Raw genomic sequence first — 24,039 nt, 5'->3', positions numbered from 1 at the left:
CATTACAGTAGTCTAGACGGCTTAAAATATTGCTCCTGACTACTGTAGTTCTTGCCTGGACAGGCAGCAATGGTAGTATTTTACGCAGTCCTCGAATAAGAGTAAAACAAGCTCCTACTACTTCATTAACGTGGGACTCCAAGTTCATTTTCTCATTAAAACTGACCCCCAGATTGCGTACAGAGCTTACTGGTGCCAGCGTGCCGTTTGTGTTTGTTGCCCAGAAATCGTTTGGCAATCCTCGAGAGATCTTTCCCACTTTGCAGTGTAAAATCTCTGTCTTTTCACTATTAAATTGAAGCGAGTTACCCTTCAGCCATTTTGCCATTTTAGACATGTAGGCATGAAAGCTTTCCAATGAATCTGTGTGGTCACTCTCCAGGGACACAATGAGCTGGGTGTCATCAGCGTAATTAGTCACAATGATATTATACATTTTGATGATCCCCAGTAATGGTCGCAAGTACATATTAAACAGAATTGGACTGATGGAGGACCCCTGTGGAACTCCATATTCATTTTTTACAAATTGCGATTAGAAAGGAGGGAGCGCTGCTGCTTGACACCTGTCAGATAGATAGGCACGCATCCATCCTAGTGCCACACCTGTCACTCCTAGGGATTCCAGCCTTGTCAGAAGAATATCATGGTTGACGTATCAAATGCGGCAGACAGGTCAAGCAATACTAGAGTTGCCGATTGCCCCCTGTTCTCCCGCATTCGGAGATTGTCCAAGACTGTCACCAAGACTGTCTCCGTTCCATGGTCCGGTCTAAACCCAAATTGTTCCTCAGCCAACTTATTATTTGTCTCCAAAAAGAGAGACAGTGCCTTACTGACCAGACACTCCACGATCTTGGTCAGATAAGGTAAGAGGGAGATGGGCCTGTAGTTCTTGTAACATCCAGTATCTAGGGTGGGTTTTTCAGAAGTGGCATGATAATGGCCTGCTTCCAACTGAAAGGTACCAATCCATTTATGAGCGATTGGCAACACAGTTGGTGCAGAATGGGGAACAGCTCTAATTCGAGTGCTTTTATTATCTTATGGGGGAAGGGGTCTAAGGGTGACCCAGATGCAATTCCCAGGGCTGTTTGGGTGAACTCCTCTTTCGAGGGTATCGGAAAAATATCCATGATGACCGTAGAGACTACCGGGCAGATGTCCTTGTCCCAACTATCACAACTGTCACCCTTTATCTGGTCTGGCTGCCTAGGTGTGGTCATATCTTTCAGACCTTCCATGATTGTGTTGATTTTTTCTTGGAAGAAAAGATTCCGACCATCGCACAGATCCTTCGTGGGTTTGATTTTACTGTTAATAGAGTCAGGGTGAGTCATATCTCTCACAATCCTGAAGATATCCCTGGATTTATTGGCACTTTTGTGGATAGTAGAGGTGAAATATTCTGCTTTTGCAGTGGCTATTTCACTTTTATATTTTATTAAAGTGAGCCTCCAACTGACTTTATCTCTTTCTCCATAACTCTTCCTCCACTGTATTTCAGCCATTTTGCTGGCCAGTTTCAGGTTCCTAAGGTTTTCTGTGTACCAGGGGGCTGAGGGATTCCCTCTTTTTCTAATATCTTTTAGTGGAGCAAGTTGATCAATCTTCCTCATGAGCTGCTCACAGAGAGCTGTATAGTTTTCTGCGACCTGGATTAACCAGGGATCCTAGATCGAACAGAGGGCCCTTTTTTGCCTTTCTCAGCAATGCTTTCCAGTCTCTACCACGGAAAGTCATTTCATGCCCCTTAGCGGACCCCATCCAATTTAAGATATGCATACTAAAATTAACCAGATGATGGTCCGTCCATCCCACTAACAGGGTTTTCCCCATGTTGATAATGCCTTCCTCAGCAAATATCATGTCTAAATTGTGCCCTTCCGTGTGTGTCGGTTCAGACACCCATTGTCTCAGGCTCACATTATCGCAAGACTGTATAAGGTTGTTAAATGCAGTATCCAGCCACAGATTGAAATCCCTCAAGACCATAAGTCTAGTATGGGTGAGGGCCATATTATTAATTAGATTGATCAGCTAATGCTGTTGTTGCACGTTCATTACACCCGGTGGTCTGTAACAGACCATACCCATGAGGGGCTGTCCTGTCGGTTCTTTAACGGAAAAAACTTGGAGCTCCACGCCAGGGACATCATCAATGTCTAATTGGGAGATATCCAGGGTTTCTATGAAGATAATTCCAGTCCCACCTCCTCGAACCCTAGATCTAGGTTTATGAAAGGCTCTGTCTCCAGCCCTTCCGTGGTCCAGGTCTCCGTCCTAAACAGAATGTCTAGACTATGCATCTCTACCAACAGTTGTATTTCTGTGGAGTGCTTGGGGAGAGATCTTACAGTAAGCAGACCACAGTTTGGAGCACCATGTCCCAATGGGGCGGGCCCCATCCAACCACGTTGTCTGGCACCCGTTCACTTAGTCCATCATTACTTTGGGTGTGGCTATTTAAAAACCGAGTGTGCGACCGTAAGAGAGATATACTCTGTGTGAGAGGTGATAGGCAATTAGTACAGAGGGCTACTAAACCTTCCTGGTAGTTGTCAGGAGACAGCGGAGGGCACTTTGCTACTTCCCACAAAGGGTTAAGGTCCAAAAGAAAGACTCTGGAATAATATATCCTCTCTGGAGCAAAAGAGCCAGGGGGATTGGCCCTGGCCCTGAGCCCGGTCCGAGCGTGAACGGGCGCAGGCGGGCTTGCCCTTGGCACGCCGGCGGCACGCCCGCTACGCGCGACTGCTGCACGGCCGGCAAGCCATCTGCCTTTAACCCCAATGGCCCCGGAAGTGATGCAGTCAAGGGGAGGAGCTATGTCCCTCCACTCAATCGGTCCGCGAAGACCGTGGTGGACCGGGGACCCACTATGCCCTAAAGTGCGAGTGCAAGGTAGGAAACAATATTTAAAAACGCCCTCAGTTAGCGGCAATGTTAAAAAAACAAAAAACAGGTCTGGCCTCCAGTGCGTGTCTGCTGTCTCTGCGCAGCCAGCAGCCTTCCCCATTTAACCTCAATGCCCCCGGAAGTAATGCAGTCAAGGGGAGGAGCTATGTTCCTCCACTCAATCGGTACGCGTAGACCGTGGTGGACCGGGGACCCACTAAGCCCTAAAGTGCGAGTGCGAGGTAGGAAACAATCTTTAAAAATGCCCTCAGTTATCAGCAATGTTTAAAAAAAAAACAGGTCTGCCCTCCGGCGCGTGTTTGCTGTCTCTGCGTAGCCGGCAGCCTTCCCCCTTTAACCCCAATGCCCCCGATAGTGATGCAGTCAAGGGGAAGAGCAATGTCCCTCCACTCAATCGGTCCGCGAAGACCCTGGTGGACCGGGGACCCACTAAGCCCTAAAGTGCGAGGTAGGAAACAATATTTAAAAATGCTCTCAGTTAGCACGCGTTTGCTGTCTCAGTATAGTATAGCGCTCCATGTATGTATTTGATGATACATTGTGACCGATGTGTGTCCTCGACCGGACTCAGATCCCAGTGTATGGATGGCTTCAGTTTGTTCCACACTGCATACATATCCCCACACTTTGTTGTTGAATCATGGTAAATGACTGCAACATCAATTTCACTTGTGTTGGTTTTGTTCATTTATCGTTCTTGTGCGGGAAACGTGAGTTAGTGATGGGTGCTGTACAAAAAGAGGGCCAATCCAAAGTTCACAGAGGGAGATGTGATGCCTTGCAGTTTGGGTCAACAGAGTCCAGACCACAGTGCTTGGCATCATTGGTCAGACTGCAACCAGCAAGTCCATGTGGGAGAGTAGGACAGTCAATGAGGTGATGCTGTTGCACACAGACTCCAGGTGCCAGACCAGGTGACCTGGGAGATGTGCATGGCCCGCTGCCTCTCACTGTCTCTTCCATGGACGACCCACCTTCCTTGGGGGACCCTCATATGCAGGCCTTGACGATGCATGGGACGCTCCGCCGGACGATTCCTCCTCCTCCTCCCTCCCTGTGCCTGGTGGCGGTCTTTGCCTTAAAGTGTCTTGCCTGGTGACACAGGGAGGGTGCTGCATGTTGTCAGCTATCCGACGGAGTGAATGGCTTATGTCTATTTGCACTGCCAGGAGCTCAGCCAGTCTTGCCTCCATCCGTCCTTGGTGTTGTTGTTGACTGGCGAGCCTGGCCTGCCGTTATGGGCACATCAGCTCGACAGGACCCCTGAGTGATGGCAGTGGTGGTGTTGTCTGACCCCTCATGGGTGCCCGCCAAACCTTGCCCTTCATTGTCAGACTGGCTCAATTCTTGAGTGTGGGCAGGGCTCCCAGCTGTCTGCTGGGATGTGGCAGGAATGGTGGTGGTGGTTGGCGCAGATGTCCCTGATCCAGGTGCTGCAGGGGTTGGGGTCACCAGAGGTGCCATGTCGGTCGGGGTCATCCGTGGAGTGGTGAGAGGCATCGCTGTCGGTGGGATCAGGGTCCGGCAGACCCTGGGACTGCGAATCATCTTCCCCATCGTTGGGGTTCGGTTCCACACGCTGCCCTTTGGGTGTAAGAGACAGACAATGTTAGTGCCATTTAATGCAACATACACTTGCATTTTTCATACACATTGTAGTTGGCACTGTTCCACCTGGTAGTTGTCCATGCTTTGGATTGTCCTCAATGTTCACTTGTGGATGGGTATGTTGTGGGGTATGATTGATATGTGCTCCAGAGTCATTGACATGGGGGGCATATTAACAATGACTGGCACAGCCCTGCATATCAGCAGGGATTCACTAGTCATTGTGCACCACAGCTATGCCAGCACGGATGCGACACATTCACATTGCGGAGCACTATGGTGGTAAAATGGCACAGCTGCATCACACATCTGTGCCGGATAAGTAGGCACAATGCTGGAGTTGCATCACCAGCGCAACACAGCTCCAGCAATGGTCTGTGGGGCCCTATCTGCACAATGTTGCTTCAATCCTTACACCTGCATCAGCCATGCACAGCGTTTTGATGGAGCATGTGCTTAAAAGTAACAGAGTGAAGTCTTGTAGCTTTGACATAGCCACTTTTGGGAGGTGTGGCTGTACCGTAACGCCCACCACCCCCTCCCCCCTGCGCCAGAACACCTACTTGTGGTGCAGGGCTTTAGAACGCGACACATCTCCCAGATGCGTCACCTTGTAAATTCCCAGCACCGTGGTGCCTCTTTTATGCAGCCGCTGTGTCACAAAGGTGACACAACGGCGTGTGAAAAAAGCGCAAGGGGCTTGTGAATGTGCACCGTGCATTTGTTGCTTGGATGCTTCATCAGATCTGAATTTTGGTTTTTGTGTTAAATGACCATTGTGACAGTGGGGCACTCCTTTGCCTGTCCCAGGACGGTATGTTTGTGTAATTGATGTGTGTGACATGCCGTGCTGTAAGTTGGAGTCTGAGTTGGCAGTGGGCCTCTCTCGTGGTGTGGCTGTCCCCCCATGGAGCATGCTGCCTGACAGTGGTTGTGAGTTCCTGCCCAAGATATCTGACCTTGTTGTCCTGGTGTTTGTGTTTGCACTGGTCACAGGAGGGCATTGTGCTGCCTACACTAGGGCCCAGTGTCAGCTATCTTGTCAGTACATTCACACTCAATGTGCATTTAACATGGTGCATGGATGTTTACCTGGGCCATATGGGATGAGTGCAATTGGACATGGGCATCCACAGAGATTTGTATAGGGGTGGGCACATTTTTAGCTTCATCACCATCCCCCTTGCACTCTTCTCACCCTCCCACTGGCACCCTTCTCCCCCTCCCCCTTGCACCCTCCTCCCCTCTGTCTTGCACCCTTCCGGCCCTCTGCCTTGCATTCTCCTCCCCTCTGCCTTGCACCCTTCTGGCCCTCTGCCTTGCACCCTTCTGGCCCTCTGCCTTGCACCCTCCTCCCCTCTGCCTTGTCCCCTCCTCCCCTCTGCCTTGCACCCTTCTGGTCCTCAGCCTTGCAGCCTTCTGGCCCTCTGCCTTTCACCCTCCTCCCCTCTGCCTTGCCCCCTCCTCCCCCCTTCTTGCACCCTTCTGGCCCTCTGCCTTGCACCCTCCTCCCCTCTGCCTTGCACCCTTCTCACCCTCCGCCTTGCACCCTTCTGTCCCTCTGCCTTGCACCCTTCTCACCCTCCCCCTTGCACCCTCCTCCCCTCTGACTTGCACAATTCTCGGCAACCCCCTTGCACCCTTCCCACCAAATGGAGGGTGCTGCCACCTGGGACAATGGGACCATTTAAAAAGGCTGATGGACTAGGGCTGGCCCTGATTGGGCCCACACCAGAAACACTTGCGATCCAGGTGGGGCAAGAGCCCCCCTTGCCTCCCCTGTGGACGCACATACAATTGGGTCTGATTTGGGGTCCCACAATGCATTTCGTTACACCCACCCTCCCAGAATACTGGACGTCTATTCTTGGGTCTGTGCTTCCTGTAGCATGGGACATGGCATGACCTTGGTTTGTCAATAGGGCATACACATGTTAGTGGCATTTGTGTTGTTTTTGCCTGTAGTTATAGGCACCTTGCACTTGGTGCTTGTTGCAGGCATTTTTTGTACTTGGAGTGTAGATGCCATTACCCCCAAGCTACATGAGTTGTTTGTATACTCACCAGGCTCTACGACTCCTTCAATCCCATGTACTCTCACCGGTGGCAGCAGGGCCATGACCTTCTCCTCCCTGGGATGGAACTGTACTGGTCTGCAGGAACCACCACTTCCAGTGCCTCAGCTCTGTAGGTAGTCGTCGTCCATCTTCCTCTTCACCATCCTCCGCAGATCGTACCACCTGGCCTGGCAATCCCTCGTGGTGCGTCTGATGTGTGAAACAGCATTCACCTTATTGACGATCCTCTCCCACAGGCGTGTTTTGTCAGCTATGCTGGTCTGTCTGACCAATGTGCCAAACAGCTGTGGCTTGACTCTGATGACTTCATCTACAAGGATCTCCATCTCCTCCTTTTTGAACTTTGGATTCTTCTGTGCGGACATGGTGTGGGGTGAATGTGATTGGGTGGTGAGGGTGTGTATGGATGTGGGTGTGTGGGTATGAATGTGAATGGGGATGTGTGAAGGTGGATATGTGCAGTTGTTGGTGTGTTGTCAGTCTCTGTAGCTAAATGGGTTTGTTGCAAAGGATGACTGTTTGTGTGTGTGGGCCCTTTTTATTGGTCCATTTGTGGGCGGGGCTTAGTTTTAATTTTTGGTGGGTGTGTTAAAAGGGGTGGTTCTGAGTTAGGCCCCCTGTTTGCCTGCTTGGATGTGGCCAGGACATTCAGTTCCAATGATATGGACACAGGAGACATGTTTTGTGGTGTTGTGCAAGTCGTTTGAACCCTCCTTGTGCTGTTTTTATGGGTTCGGTTGCGCCTAGTTAAGGGGGGGTTCAATTCGTAATTGCTTTTGTGGCTCGCTCATATGCAACGTTTATATGGGGATCGAGTGTGCTTCGTTCCGGGGGGGTTTGATTCATATTTGATTTTGTGGCTCACTCATACGCGACGTTTATACGGGGTTCGCATGCGCTTCATTCAGGGGGGTTTGATTCGTATTTGTTTTGTGGCTCACTCATAAGCGACGTTTATACAGGGTTTGCGTGCGCTTCGTTCAGGGGGTTCGAATCGTATTTGATTTTGTGGCTTGTTCATACGCTAAGTTTATACAGGTTCACGTGTGCTTCGTTCAGGGGAGGTTCGAATCGTATTTGATTGTGTGGCTTGCTCATACGCGATGTTTTCTGTACGAATCGCATTTCATACGTGAAGACAATTTCCCGTACGAATCATGTTCTCGGTCCCCGGTCTGGATCGTACTTGTCGGGTCGTACAGCATGTTTAGGAATTGTACAGTTTATTTACTGAGTCCGTATCGTACGGATTCTTGCTTGATCTTCGTACGGTTCGGAAGGATTCTGACGTATTATTTAGAAATGGATTGTACTCCGCGATTTGGGCGGATTTGTATGATTCGTACGGAAGCGGCTATGAATACGAATCGTACGGAATCGTTTCCCGAATCGGAATTGGCACCAAACAAAAAAAAGGGAATTAAAACTGGCTCAACTGGAGCAAAAAAAACAAAAAACCCCAAAAATTATTTATTTTTGGGGCACTTGTGATTGTCACCTGCAAGGACGATGAGCTTTATGCTCTGTTCACCATAGGCGATAAGCTTGCCACATGCACTACAAGTGATTTTAAATTCAGCAAATCTTGGCTGAATACAAGGCATCATCTCTGATGTTTCTGGTCCCGATGAAGTGGGTTCGTTTCTTTGGGAGGTGGTCCTTGAAGACTGGGGGAGGTTACTGGCCAGTTCCATGAGCTCTGCACGAGAATAGTTGTTAGGGTGCTTACGGGTCATATGTCGAATCATGGTATAGTTACCAAAGGAATATTTTTTGTTTGGGTTGCCCCTTGAGAGTTCTTCATTGCAGATTAGGCAAGTTACCTTGGCCGCATTCACTTTTTTCTTGCCCTCTGGGAGTGAAAAAAACTCCCATACAATGTGTGGCTTGGGCTTGTATGGGGTATTTTCTTCAGGCAGCCATCTTCTCCTCCCCTCCTCCTCTTCCTCTTCCTCCTCCTCCTCTTCTTGACCACCAATATAATCTTGAGCTGGTCCTATTGGTGGTGGTGGTGGTGGTGGTGGGGCAGATGCACCAGCTGCTGCTGCTACTGAAGCCATTATAAAGATCAAAAAGGTACAGAGATGTACAAACAGGTCTTCCTCAGTCAAAGGACAAAGTCAGAATAAGGAAAAAAGGTGGGGTCTTTCATCATTTGGAAAAAAAACTGTCCTGAACCAATGAGAAGTGTTATTTTCAGGTCACAAGACCAGGGGCTTCATCATTATGAAACCAAAACTGTTATGAACCAATGAAAAGTGTTATTTTCAGGTCACATGACCCGACGCGCTTACGCTACGTGCCCCGGGGCGCGCCCGGGGGCGCGCTCTGGGTCACGTTGCGTAAGCGCGTCGGATGTTTACGTTGCACAATCGTATTCGCTCGAGTACTTTCGGGTGCGCCTCCCCAGTGCGTATCACGCGGACGCGGCTACGCGATACGTCACGATAATGTTTTCGTTCGCGATATTGGCGCTCACGGGACGCTTCCCGGAGCGCGCCCCGGGGCGCTTTATAGAAGTACGCTTTCCCGGGCGCTCCCCGGGGCGCGCACCGGGAGCGCTCCAAAAATAAAAAAATAAAAATAAAAAAATGGGATAATTGTAGGGACAGGTAGCCCTATTCGGAAACAAAAAAAAGGGAATTAAAACTGGCTCAACTGGAGCAAAAAAACGAAAAACCCCAAAAATTATTTATTTTTGGGGCACTTGTGATTGTCACCTGCAAGGACAATGAGCTTTATGCTCTGTTCACCATAGGCGATAAGCTTGCCACATGCACTACAAGTGATTTTAAATTCAGCAAATCTTGGCTGAATACAAGGCATCATCTCTGATGTTTCTGGTCCCGATGAAGTGGGTTCGTTTCTTTGGGAGGTGGTCCTTGAAGACTGGGGGAGGTTACTGGCCAGTTCCATGAGCTCTGCACGAGAATAGTTGTTAGGGTGCTTACGGGTCATATGTCGAATCATGGTATAGTTACCAAAGGAATATTTTTTGTTTGGGTTGCCCCTTGAGAGTTCTTCATTGCAGATTAGGCAAGTTACCTTGGCCGCATTCACTTTTTTCTTGCCCTCTGGGAGTGAAAAAAACTCCCATACAATGTGTGGCTTGGGCTTGTATGGGGTATTTTCTTCAGGCAGCCATCTTCTCCTCCCCTCCTCCTCTTCCTCTTCCTCCTCCTCCTCTTCTTGACCACCAATATAATCTTGAGCTGGTCCTATTGGTGGTGGTGGTGGTGGTGGTGGGGCAGATGCACCAGCTGCATCTGCTACTGAAGCCATTATAAAGATCAAAAAGGTACAGAGATGTACAAACAGGTCTTCCTCAGTCAAAGGACAAAGTCAGAATAAGGAAAAAAGGTGGGGTCTTTCATCATTTGGAAAAAAAAACTGTCCTGAACCAATGAGAAGTGTTATTTTCAGGTCACAAGACCAGGGGCTTCATCATTATGAAACCAAAACTGTTATGAACCAATGAAAAGTGTTATTTTCAGGTCACATGACCCGACGTGCTTACGCTTCGCGCTCCGAGGCGCGCCCGGGGGCGCGCTCCGGGTCGCGTTGCGTAAGCGCGTCGGATGTTTACGTTGCACAATCGTATTCGCTCGAGTACTTTCGGGTGCGCCTCCCCAGTGCGTATCACGCGGACGCGGCTACGCGATACGTCACGATAATGTTTTCGTTCGCGATATTGGCGCTCACGGGACGCTCCCCGGAGCGCGCCCCGGGGCGCTTTATAGAAGTACGCTTTCCCGGGCGCTCCCCGGGGCGCGCACCGGGAGCGCTCCAAAAATAAAAAAATAAAAATAAAAAAATGGGATAATTGTAGGGACAGGTAGCCCTATTCGGAAGTGGTTTTTACGAAAATTAACTTTGGAAAAATATGTCTTGTGCTAGATTGGGCATTATATATGTTAGAGCCAAAATGTAGCCCAAATGTAGCCCAATGTAGCCCAATGTAGCCAAAAGATGGCCACCAGAGACAAAAAAATACAAATGTAGCCCAAATATCAGCTAGATGTAGCCCAACTGTAGCCCAATGACAGAATGTACCAGAGTGTTCTAAAGAACAACTAGAGCGCTAACAGTCTTATTTATAAAGTGAGACTTATAGTTAGGAATTAGCATTTAAAAAACCTTTGAAATTCACTGAAAAAAACCATAGGTTTCAGACCAGTTATAGTTAGGAATTAGCATTTAAAAAACCAATGAAATTCACTGAAAAAACCATAGGTTTCACACCAGTTATAGTTAGGAATTAGCATTTAAAAAACCAATGACATTCACTGAAAAAACCATAGGTTTCACACCAGTTATAGTTAGGAATTAGCATTTAAAAAACCTATTAATTTCACTAAAAAAAACATAGGTTTCACATCAGTTATAGTTAGCTGGAAATTTTACTGACATAAAACTAATGAAATTCCACGTTATAGTTAGTTGGACTCACTATAACTTGCGCGCCTGCAATGCACTGCTGATGACGTCACATATTACATCACTCATGACATGGTCAGTGACATCACTCATGACATCACTGATAACACCATCCTTGTGACAGACTGACAGACCTCCTTTCAGTGTAATGTAACCCTTGAAACACATAGTCAAACAATAGAAACTAACATTTTCAAAAAATGGAGATACCCATACCAGTTACAATAACCAATTCAGTAATTCCACCATCTATATACACATCCACTCATACACCAACAGTTCTATATAGTCACTCATACATATTCTCACTCATCATATATAGTGATACACATATACATCCTGTTACACACCGACAGTCTTACAAAAGTTACTCACACACATACTCACACATGCAAATAAACTATTGAACATCCATTTATTTGCATATACAGCTATACATACATTAGCACATTACTTCTAAGGAAACTTACACATACTTACTCTCTTAAACAATCACTTATAGAAACACATACTTATTTAAACAGGAACTCTTTCAATCCCTCACTCTAACATATACTTACTTATATACATCAATGCTCATATATACAAGATTAAAACATATGTAGTTACTCATAAAGACACTAGTGAGACAGGCATTCACTCACTAACACACACATATACACACTTATCCACCCATACAGTCCTGCACATATGCTGTCTTCAAAACACATACAAACAGTGAGTCAGTCACCAACCCATGCAGCCACTTATACACAAAATGAAACACTGATACATATATTTAAATATTTAAAAATTACTCGTTAATATATGTATTCACTAAGATACACTTAATAAGGAAGTTAACCAATCAATTCTTTTGAAAAAAAACATCCATTTACACACTTATTTAACCATTTATTCTTCCATCGTCCTTTACAAATACATATATAAAACATATTTATTTTTCATAAAGACACACATTCACTGGATGGTGTTATCAGTGATGTCATGAGTGATGTCACTGACCATGTTATGAGTGATGTAATATGTGACGTCATCAGCAGTGCATTGCAGGCGCGCAAGTTATAGTGAGTCCAACTAACTATAACGTGGAATTTCATTGGTTTTATGTCAGTAAAATTTCCAGCTAACTATAACTGATGTGAAACCTATGTTTTTTTAGTGAATTTAATAGGTTTTTTAAATGCTAATTCCTAACTATAACTGGTGTGAAACCTATGTTTTTTTCAGTGAATATATATATATATATATATATATATATATATATATATATATATATATATATATATATATATATATATATATATATGTATATATATATATATATAAATATGTATATGTATGTATATGTATGTATATATATATATATATATATATATATATATATATATATATATATATATATATTCACTGAAAAAAACATAGGTTATAGACCATATATAGTTAGGGATTAGCATTTACTAAACCTTATTTTACTCACACAAAACCATTGAAATTCGCATTTATAGTTAGTTGCACTAACTATATATCGCGCACCCGCAATCCACTGCTGATGATGTCACATATTACATCACTCATGACATGGTCAGTGACATCACTGATGACATCTCAAATGACATCACTGATGACATCACTGATGACAACATCCAGTGACTGTATGTTTCTGTGAAGTTAAAATATGTCTTACATATTGAAGAATGAGTGGATGTATAAGTGTCTGGATGAAGGATTTAGTAGGTGCATGACTGACTGAATGAGTGAGTGATTAAATGTGTCTCACTGAGTGCATGGGTTAGTGAATAAACTGTCTTAATTTGTGCATCATTATGTCTGTTGTTCTGTAAACTGCTGCATGTGTTGATCAGTAGCTATATGAGTAACTATATGGGTTATTGATTGGTTGCCCAAGTATTTGTATGGGAGACTGAGTGTGTGTGTGGGTGGCTGGGAGGTGTATGACTCTTTGCATAGATGTGAGAGCAGTTGATTCACTAGATGTATGGGTTCAAAAGTGCATGTGGAAACAGCTGTATGGGCGGTTGACTGTGTGGATGAGTGTATTGGTGAGTGAATGGATATCTCAGTGCTACATGTCAAAGTAAGTACATATGTAAAACACAGTAAATGTGAGAGTTGACATATATAAATAACTGTGCATAAGAGCCAGTGAATGTGTGAGTGGCTGTATGGATCATTGTGAACTTGTATCAGGGATTGTATAAGAGAGTAAATATGTGTTAGTATATGTTTGAATAAGTAAGGTGTGTATAACTGTATAGTTGAGGAAATGGAGGTGTGCTTGATTCTTTGCATGACTGACTAGGTGTGTGAGTAACTCCATGGATGAGTGACAGTCTGTGAGTGTCTGTTTACACTGATTGTATCTAAGGTTATATTAGAGTCTGAAGAGGTTCATCGTATTATCACATGAATGATATCATCAGTGATGTGATCAGTAATGTCAAATGAGATGTTATCAGTGATGTCATCAGTGATGTCATTTGAGATGTCATCAATGATGTCATCAGTGATGTCATTTGAGGTGCCATCAGTGATGTCATCTGTGATGCCACTGATCATGTCATGAATGATGTAATATGTGACATGATCAGCGGTGGATTGCGGGTGCGCGATATATAGTTAGTGCAACTAACTATATATGAAATTTCAATGGTTTTGTGTGAGTAAAATAAGGTTTTGTAAATGCTAATTCCTAACTATATATGGTCTATAACCCATGGTTTTTTCAGTGAATTTTCAAGGTTTTGTAAATGCTAATTCCTAACTATATATGGTCTATAACCTATGGTTTTTTCAGTGAATTTCAATGGTTTTTTTAATAGCAAATATCGAAAGCTTTAAAATGTCAAGTACGTGGTAGGTAAAAACATTTTCGTGTTTTAAAGATGGCTCTGGGCAACCGTGGAACTCGGACACTTGACTGCTAGGGCATGGGCCCCATTCCCAAAAGAGTCCCCTCAGCCTTGAAGATTCTACAACAGTCACCGGGACCCCCAACTCCCGTAGACTTCCGGTGGGGAGCGACTGCCATGATTGCTCGCGGAATGGCCACGACGTAGCCACGAGATGGTGGTGCTCTCATGCTGATGCCAGCATCAGTCTGAAACATCCAGAAACACTGTAGACTACCAATTCGATCAGTTCCGGTGAGCCCCAACGTGACCCTGTAGAGAAGAACTTGCCCTCCCCTCTTTGACTGATGGTTCTTGTTGTCTGTCCCTTCTGTTGTCATTTAACAGAACTTTTTGGCCTGCTGAAAGGGGTTGTGTTCCGACCGCTGGTTGGTGGAGACATTTTGACTATATTCTGGACCTGCGTTGTCGCGTAATGTGTCATATGACGCGCCGCGTTAGCGCACCCGGAAGTGCTCCGGTGCGCAAGGCGCAGCTTCCCGGAAGCGATCCAGGGCGCGGCACGCAGCGCGTAACGTAAGCATAACAGGTCATGTGACTTGTTAATAAAACTTTTCATTGGTTCATTTTACTTTTGTTTTTCTAATGATGGAAGGCTTGGTCATATGACCTAAAAATAACACTTTTCATTGCTTTCGAACATTTTTTTTTCCCGAATGATGAAAGCCCCACCTTTTTTTTCTCACTCTGACTTGTAAAGCAAAGGACCCAGATGCATTTACAGTTTATCACTAACAATATTCCAGGCTAATGTATTTTCCCGGGAAATTTACAACTGTCCTGCAAGTAAAATATTCCTATTTCGAGAAAAAGGGCGTTTCTTCGTCCCATGAGGGAGCCGTTGAACAAAAGAGGCTCGGCCTGCTGTCTTAGTCGCTGATAGGCATGAATATCGGATTCTTATCGATCACTTTATGTTGCAGGAGTGGAAAACACAACAGCCCTTGACCATTTATCTTTACTGCGTTCCTGCGTATTATACCTTTTAACCGTCATGTAATCGGGCTGCTTTATTTCACTTGCCTTTTACTGATTCGAAAACAGTGGCTATTATTCAAAGTGTACCAATCTAGGTACTACTACCATGTTTTGTTTTAAAAACCTTTATTGTGAAAATGTCAGTATACAAATACGGGCCTATAACCACGTGGGCCGGCCACGGAGCAAACTGGAATCGTATATGATGAGGGGACATTTACACTGTAGAAGAACGTAACGTGCGGGCCATTAGGTTGCAAGAACTAAGGTATCTAACAGTTGCGGAATCGGTGGACATACATTTTATAATTAAAGTACGACAGGGCCAGTTACAAGAAAAATATCTAGATATACATTTGCGGGCAAGTACCATGGGTGACGTTAATTCGAACTTTCAATAGTACAGTAATCAATAACACATCAGAACTTATTATCAATAGGGATGTCCAAATGTTCATCCAGTACTCGTCCCCGCCCGCCATGTGCTTCATCATTATGAAACCAAAACTGTTATGAACTAATGAAAAGTGTTATTTTCAGGTCACATGACCCGACACGCTTACGCTACGCGCCCCGGGGCGCACCCAGGGGCGCATCGCTCAAGCGCGTCAGACGCCTACGTTGCGCAATCGTATTCACTCGAGTGCTTCGGGGTGCGCTTACGCCGTGCGTATCACGCGGACCCGGCTACGCGATACGTCACAATCATGTTTTTGTTCGCGATATTGGTGCTTAGGGGACGCTCCCCGGTGCGCGCCCCCGGGCGCTTCATATAATTACGCTTTCCGGGGCGCTCACCAGGGCGCGCACCGGGAGCGCTCCAAGGCAAACATTTTTTTTTAAAAAAACAATATACAAAAAAAAATTGCGCCTTTGCTATGTCTCAAGATATATGCTCAGGTGGTTTTTACGAAAATTAACTTTGAAGAAATATATATTGGGATACATTGGGCTATATATATGTTAGAGCCCAAATGTAGCCCAATGTAGCCCAATGTAGCCCAAAGATGGCCACCAGAGACAAAAAAACAAATGTAGCCCAAATATCAGCCAGATGTAGCCCAAATATAGCCCAATGACAGAATGTCCCAGAGTGTTCTAAAGAACAACTAGAGAGTCTTACTTATAAACTGAGACTTATAGTTAGGAATTAGCATTTATAAAACCTTTGAAATTCACTGAAAAAAACATAGGTTTCACACCAGTTATAGTTAGGAATTAGCATTTAAAAAACCTATTAAATTCACTGAAAAAACCATAGGTTTCACACCAGTTATAGTTAGCTGGACATTTTACTGACATAAAACCATTGAAATTCCCACGTTATAGTTAGTTGGACTCACTATAACTTGCACGTGCAATGCACTGCTGATGACGTCACATATTACATCACTCATGACATGGTCAGTGACATCACTCATGACATCACTGATGACACCATCCTTGTGACAGAGTGACAGACCTCCTTTCACTGTAATGTAACCCTTGAAACACATATTCAAAAATAGAAACTAAAATTTTAAAAAAATTGAGATACTTATACCAGTTACAACAACCAATTCAGTAATTCCACCACCTATCTACACATCTACTCATTCACAAACAGTTCAATATACTCACTCATACATATAGTCACTCATCATATGTAGTGATACACCTATACATCCTGTTACACACCGACAGTCATCCAAAAGTTACTCACACATGCAAATAAACTATTAAACATCCATTTATTTGCATATAGATCTATACACACACTACTACCTTACTTCTATTGAAATTTAAACATATTTATTCTCTTAAACAATCCCTTATAGAAACATGTACTTATTTAAACAGGAACTCTTACAAACTCTTACTCTCACATATACTCACTTATATACATCAATATTCACATATACTAGATTAAAACATATGTAGTTTCTGATAATGACACTAGTGAGACAGTCATTCACTCACTAACATACACATATACACACTCATTCACCCATACAGTCCTGCACATATGCTGTCTTCAAAACACATACAAACAGAGAGTCAGTCAATCATGCATCTATGTGCTAAGTAATACCCCCACCAAACCATATAGACATTCATACTGATACTAAGAAAAACATCTAATAACCCATGTACATACACATGTAGCTACTCACCAACCCATGCAGCTACTTATACACAAAGTGAAACACTAATACATATATTTAAAAATTTAAACATTACTCACTAATATTTATTTTTCAGAAAGATACACATTCACTGGATGGTGTCATCAGTGATGTCATGAGTGATGTCACTGACCATGTCATGAGTGATGTAATATGTGACGTCATCAGGAGTGCATTGCACGCGCAAGTTATAGTGAGTCCAACTAACTATAACATGGGAATTTCAATGGTTTTATATCAGTAAAATTTCCAGCTAACTATAACTACTGTGAAGCCTATGTTTTTTTCAGTGAATATATATATATATATATATATGTATATATATATATATATATATATATATATATATATATATATATATATATATATATATATATATATATTCAACACGTGACTCCTCTGGATCTCTCGGTGTTTCAGCAACCACGCAGCACACCAGCAAACAGGAAGGAGACGGACCACGTCACATCAGCAGAGTTGGTAATATTTGAACAACAGAAAGCAGCTACGCGTTTCTGGCAAGATATGCCCTTGTTCACGCTGCAACACGTACATCGAACTCAATGCTTTTATAAATGCAAATTACACATTGTGACCACCCCCTCACAGTGACATGGTGAGTCATGTGACTTAATAGAAATAAACAACATACTTCCACAGTTGAATGTCTGTATATCCAATGGCAATTACCAAAAGGACGGAAAAACATCACTGGTTAAATCCAGATATTAATATATATAGACCATAAGATCTCACCGGTTAAATCCACTTTTGATACAAATGTACCATACCAGAACAGTCCAATAATTATTAGTGATCATATCACATATATAAAGTGCAGCTATGCATCTACTTTAAAGTAGTGAATGACAGGAAAGTTCTCATATTAACACTTCAGGCCTAAGAGTGTTTCCGTCTATATACCAGCGGTCGTATGATAAAGTGCTAAGTGAATAAGGTAAAGTGCAGAATTGTCAAAAGTGCATGAGAAGAGAAAGCTAAACCAGCTAAAGTGCAATACCAGTCATTATATCTAGTACGATAAGAATATATCTAGTCACATATGAATTATTAGTGGGTTCTGATTACCCTAACATTTCATGTGTATATATCACGTACTTTAATAATAATAAATAGTATAAATAGTTAAAAAGGATCCTAGGACAATGGAATACACCCAGATTTGTGATAATCAATTGATAGTATAGATATAGCCACATTTCAGTTTTATAGGCATATATATACAATTCTATATTACATATTTACAACCCTCACTTATTTCTAATGTTCATGTCCATTATCTTATCAACTAGTCAAAAAGAGTAGAAAAATAGAAAAATAGAAAAACAGTAGAAAAACAGTATCAAAATTGTAGAACTGGAAAAGTAGAAAATTACAAAAGTACAAAACACTTCATCTATATACATATGCATAAATGTATATACAATAAACCCATATATACACATATAAACATACATACACATATCAAAGGATTCTATACATTCAAATTTACAGACCAACAGAAAATATTACGCAACATAATTTACAAGTTTTGGCGAACAATATGTACAAACCAACTCTCAACCTCAAAATAGGGAACCTAACTAAGAGGGAGATAGTAGTTAGACATGGGTCTGTAACTGTCAACAGGAAGTGTACATGGAAAGAAGATCATTCTGATTATAAAAAATGGTGCAACTCATCTATGTTGTTCAATCCATTGGGCCAACGGGTATCAAGCTCCAATATCATCCTTGTTTCTAGCTGTCTTAACAGTGACTCCCTATCCCCTCCTCTTTTCAGTGGTGGCACAGACCCTATCACAAAGTACTTCAAGCACGAGAGATCTTTATTATGCACTCTTTTAAAGTGGCGTGCCACTGGGTAGGCAGGGTCACTGTGTAGGATTGCGCGCAGATGCTGCAAGATCCTGACATGCACCTGCAGCTTGGTACTACCAACATATTTTAAGCCGCAGGTGCATGTCAGGACGTACACAGCAAAATCTGTTTTGCAATTGTAATTGCCCAAGATCTTTCGGGGTTCAGTAGAAAATGGAGTCAAATATTGTGCTGTATTCTCACCAAATCTACATGCGCGACAGCTGGAGCATTTGAAAAAACCCCTCGAGGGTTTTAACCAAGGGGTTTTTGCTTTCAATTCCAGGGCTGGCTTATCCAATGCGGATTCCATGCTTTTCGCCCTTCTAAAGGTGATAGTGGGATTAGCTGGTAACCTAGTATTTAATATATGGTCACTCAACACTATTGGCCAATTCTTTTTGAAAATTGCTTTCAATTTCCTGTCTTCACTGCTGAAGGCTGTGATCATTCTAGGGCCATTTTGTAGAGTATCATCAACAATGTTAGTTTCTGACTCAGATTGTCGGGAAGGGAACAGACTTTCTCTAGATCTCGATTTAGATTTTTCGACCGCTTCCCTCAGAATTTTATCAGAGTAACCCCTGGCTTTTAATCGCACCAACAATTCCTCTAAACATTGTTCAAAGTCAGAAGGGCGACTGCAAATTCTTTTTAATCTAAGAATTTCTCCATAGAGATTCCCCACGATGGTGTGTTTAGGGTGCATACTGGCGGCATGCAGAGTCATATTGCCCGCCGTAGCCTTCCTATGCAGTGTAGTCATAAGTTTGTTCTCAGAAACATAAATCTCTACATCTAGAAATTGCATTCTACATTGGGTGATGTTAACTGAAAACTTGAGATTCATGGCATTGTTGTTCATATCATCTATAAAGGACATAGCTCCCTCCTTAGGCCCTTTCCACACCATGAATATATCGTCTATATACCTTAGGTAACAGACGACATGCTCTCCCATGGTGGCACGGTGCATCGCGGTGAGGACCTGCTCCTCCCACCAGCCCACGTGTAGACACGCGTAGCTGGGAGAGAAACAGGCCCCCATCGCTACACCCCTCATTTGCCTATAGATATCCTTGCCGAATGTTAAGAAGTTATTGTGTAGACAGCTATTGATTAACCCAAGAATCACTTTGTTGTGTTCATAGAAAGCCATGGGTCTTTTGTCCAAAAAGTATTTAATTGCATTCATGCCTTGTTTGTGGTCGATACTCGTGTATAACGATTCCACGTCTAATGATATCAACCACATATCATCTTCCCAATTTATGCATGCAATTTTGTCCAAAAAGTCACTGGTGTCACGCACATAACTAACAAGATTTTTCACTATGTCCTGAAGAAAGAAGTCTATGTATTGACCAACTTTTTTGCCCATACTGCTAATGGCGGACACTATTGGCCTACCGGGCACAGGTGTTATGCCTTTATGCACCTTTGGGATCAAATACAGAGACGGCATCCTAGGAAATTCTACATTCATGTATTTATATTCCTCGGTGGAAATCAGACCTTCTCTCTTCCATTGGGAAAGTAGTTGTTACAATTCACATTTGGCATGGAGATATTCCTTCTGATTAGAAACTTTATAACACAAGGGATCAGAAAGTTGTCGCTTGGCCTCCAGAATGTAATCTTGTTTGGGCCAAATCACAAGATTGCCACCCTTGTCCGATTTTTTTATTACAATCTCATGATTTTCCCCAAGTTTCTTTATTAGTTTGCCATATTCTCTCCTCATGAATGTTGTTTTCTTCCTTGATTTAGAGTTAGTTTGATTGTACAATTTTTTGATATCATTTATCACACAGTCATGGAAGACGTCAATGGCGTCTTTGGGTGTAACCGGCACAAATTTGGATTTGCTCTTGAACGGACTCAGCCCTGCTCCTTTTTGCAAGACCGATATCTTGCTCAGTCTTGCCTGCGTTGAAGCATCTAAATCCGCCTCAGTATCATATGTAGAGGTATTTAGGTCGTTGGCATCCAGAAAGGTGTGTACATCTGAAGCTGATAACATGTTTAAGTTGTCAGTAGTTATGTCATCGTCTATATTACTAGTAGGGTCTTTGATAGATTTAAGTGCAAAATGTTTTTTCAGTTTTAACTTCCTAATGAAAAAGAACAAATCTACTCTAGTCATAGTATAATTAAAACTTTGAACAGGACAAAAGTTCAAGCCTAATGACAGTAGTTGTTGTTCTGCCTTTGTTAGTGTCACATTAGAAAGATTTACAATGGTGTTATCATTCAACGGCGTCTTACCCATGGCTTCTTCTTTTTTGTTTGCACTTGGGCGCCGTTGGCGCTGCTTGCGCCTTTCTTTTCTTTGCTTGTTTCTTCTTTGTCTGCTCGCAATGATTTTTGCCTTGGCCCTGGTCTCAAAGTCTGTAGCCTCTCCTCTACTATGAAATCCATTTCCTCCTGCAATGTGAGTTTGGTCAGTCCTTCCAAGTTTAAATCCGAACACATAGAGGAAGAGGAAGTCAAGTTATCACTCGAATTACTTATTAAGGAACTTGCATCTGAATCCAAGCTGCTGCTTTCAGCTACCTCCTCCCTCATTAGAAACATTTTCACCTCTGCTATTGCTTTGTGAACTGGTTCCTTGTGCGCCTGCAATAGAGCTGGTTTGTCTGGCAGTACGCGTATCCACTATAGTAGAACTTCCAATGACATTTTTCTTCTTGCTGAAGGCTTGTCTCTTTGCAGAGTCATATTTCCGTGAGAATGTGAATATTTTTCCATCACGGTAATCATTGGCATCACGGGTGAACTTGGTAGCTTTCCGAATTTTGATCTTTTCTTCATGTTTTTTCAGCCTTTCATTCATTGTTTCCGCAAGTTTTTTTTATCTCTTCCCCTTCTGCATATGTGGATAGCTCATTTTCCAATGTTTTGATTTCTTCCAACAGTCTAATCCTGTCTTTGGCAGCATACTTAATTAAAATGCAAACCAGATTCATGGAAGCTGCCAGGTTGCTTTCCCCCCACTCCTGCAGCATGGCGGGGTCTGGTTTCTCAAAACTTGGAGCTAAAAGGATCCGCAACCCACGAGGGACTCGACCCACCTCCTCATACTTGCTGAGGGATTTGTGCTCCCACCACTTGGTGCATTCAAGTTTCTTTAACTTCTCCAGTTCTTTAAAAATCGTTTTTACGTTTCTCACTTGTTCTGTTTGTATAGTTCTATTTGGCACTCTGGTATTGCCGTTTTCGCTGCTTTGATCACTGAATAGATTGAGAGCAGCTTCCTCACGCTGTTTATCCAGCTCGTCAGACATAATGTTATTGTTTTCCGTTGCCGGCGTTATTCAAACACACGTACACGTTATCTCCGTCTTACACCGGATGGCCACCCGGGTTTCGGTAACGTGCGTGTGTAAAGTTACGCTGTGTAGACTTCCCCACCTGGAATAGGCTTCTGTAACTCACCGAGCCGCGAAGGCAGGATCCCCTCTGTAAGCCGCGCCCTTCGACACGGACCACACCGCAGTTCAACTGCCGCCGCAGCGCTCTGTGACTCCTTGTTGTTTGCCGCCCAGGGGGAAGCCGCCGAAAATTCCAAACAGGACGTTTGCAGGCAAAGTCGATTTGAGGGCGGCTTCCACAAAACGAGGAAGGGGTCCGTTACGGAGACAAATCCACCTCCGTTTTTACATTCAACACGTGACTCCTCTGGATCTCTCGGTGTTTCAGCAACCACGCAGCACACCAGCAAACAGGAAGGAGACGGACCACGTCACATCAGCAGAGTTGTTAATATTTGAACAACAGAAAGCAGCTACGCGTTTCTGTATATATATATAAACGAAATTGAAAATACAAGTAGGGCAAGATTCACCCGGCGTTTTCTTCAGCAGGAACGGACCACACAGAAGGTGAAGTTTTTAAAGTGCAAATGTATTTTCTTCCAACATGTTGCGTTTCGAACAGGTTACCCCAGCCTTGATCACATGACATGCTCAAAGAACCCGCGCCCTTAAATACCGCATGGTTCTATCAAAGTCACTCCCATACATTTCATAGAAGTAAAAAACAGACTTCATAGGTAAAGTGCAAAGTATACTTCCCTAACAAAATAATTGTCAGAAAAGAACAAACAGCATTTAAATGATTGAATAATCAATATGATGAACAATCCCGGGCAAGTGCCCAAATTTCACCCCTGAAGAAGTAAGTTAACATGTCATAGTCCTTGAAGGAAGAAGAACCAAAAGTAAGGTACACCCAAGTGCAATGACAAAATACTGATTACTTGCTCCAGTACTTGTCAAAAATCAAATTAACATATTATTGACAGATGCGAATCAATATCTTTTTCTTGCAAAACAGTAAAAAAGATGCCACAAAACTTGCACAACTAAAAATATCAAGCATTTCCACATTTTTCGAGATACGAAACTTCCACACTGCTTATAGGTTGTAAAGGGATCAGTATGAAGAGGTTTATAATTCATGGATGAATCAGTCATAGAAGAAGACATCAGGCACGACAATTTCATTGTTATTGGAGAATTAACTACACCCCTGCCAGAAAAAACTAGTAAAACTAGGAACCTAGTTAAACCAATAAAATTCTACAGTATTAAATGCAATTCATAAAACCAATTATAATACAAAACATACATTAACCTATGTCTAAAATTGATCAATAATACATGTACACATAGATTAAAAACCTCCTATTCAAAGATTCATTCTAATTCCATCTTATTTATAGCAGAAAAGTTGCGCGTACATCTTTGCATTGCACTCAAATCATATAGCAACCAATAATGCCTAATAAAGGGATTAATTGGTTTATTGTTTAACAACACTACTCATAATTCACAATATAGCCGCAAATCAAATACTCTTTAGAGGAAGTTAACTAAATCCTCCCCATGTTACGCCCATTTGGCATTTTGCTATTTAATCGTAAAGTATATTGACTTTCTAGTTGGCGCAATTCTTTCTCCCGATTCCCGCCTCTAATAGATTTAGGAATGGAGTCATTAACAAAATACCTCAAAACCAGAAGGTTATTTTGATGCAC

This window comes from Lissotriton vulgaris, chromosome 7 (assembly GCF_964263255.1).
Source record: "Lissotriton vulgaris chromosome 7, aLisVul1.2, whole genome shotgun sequence".
Taxonomy (NCBI): domain Eukaryota; kingdom Metazoa; phylum Chordata; class Amphibia; order Caudata; family Salamandridae; genus Lissotriton; species Lissotriton vulgaris.
This window is presented reverse-complemented; position numbering follows the sequence as displayed.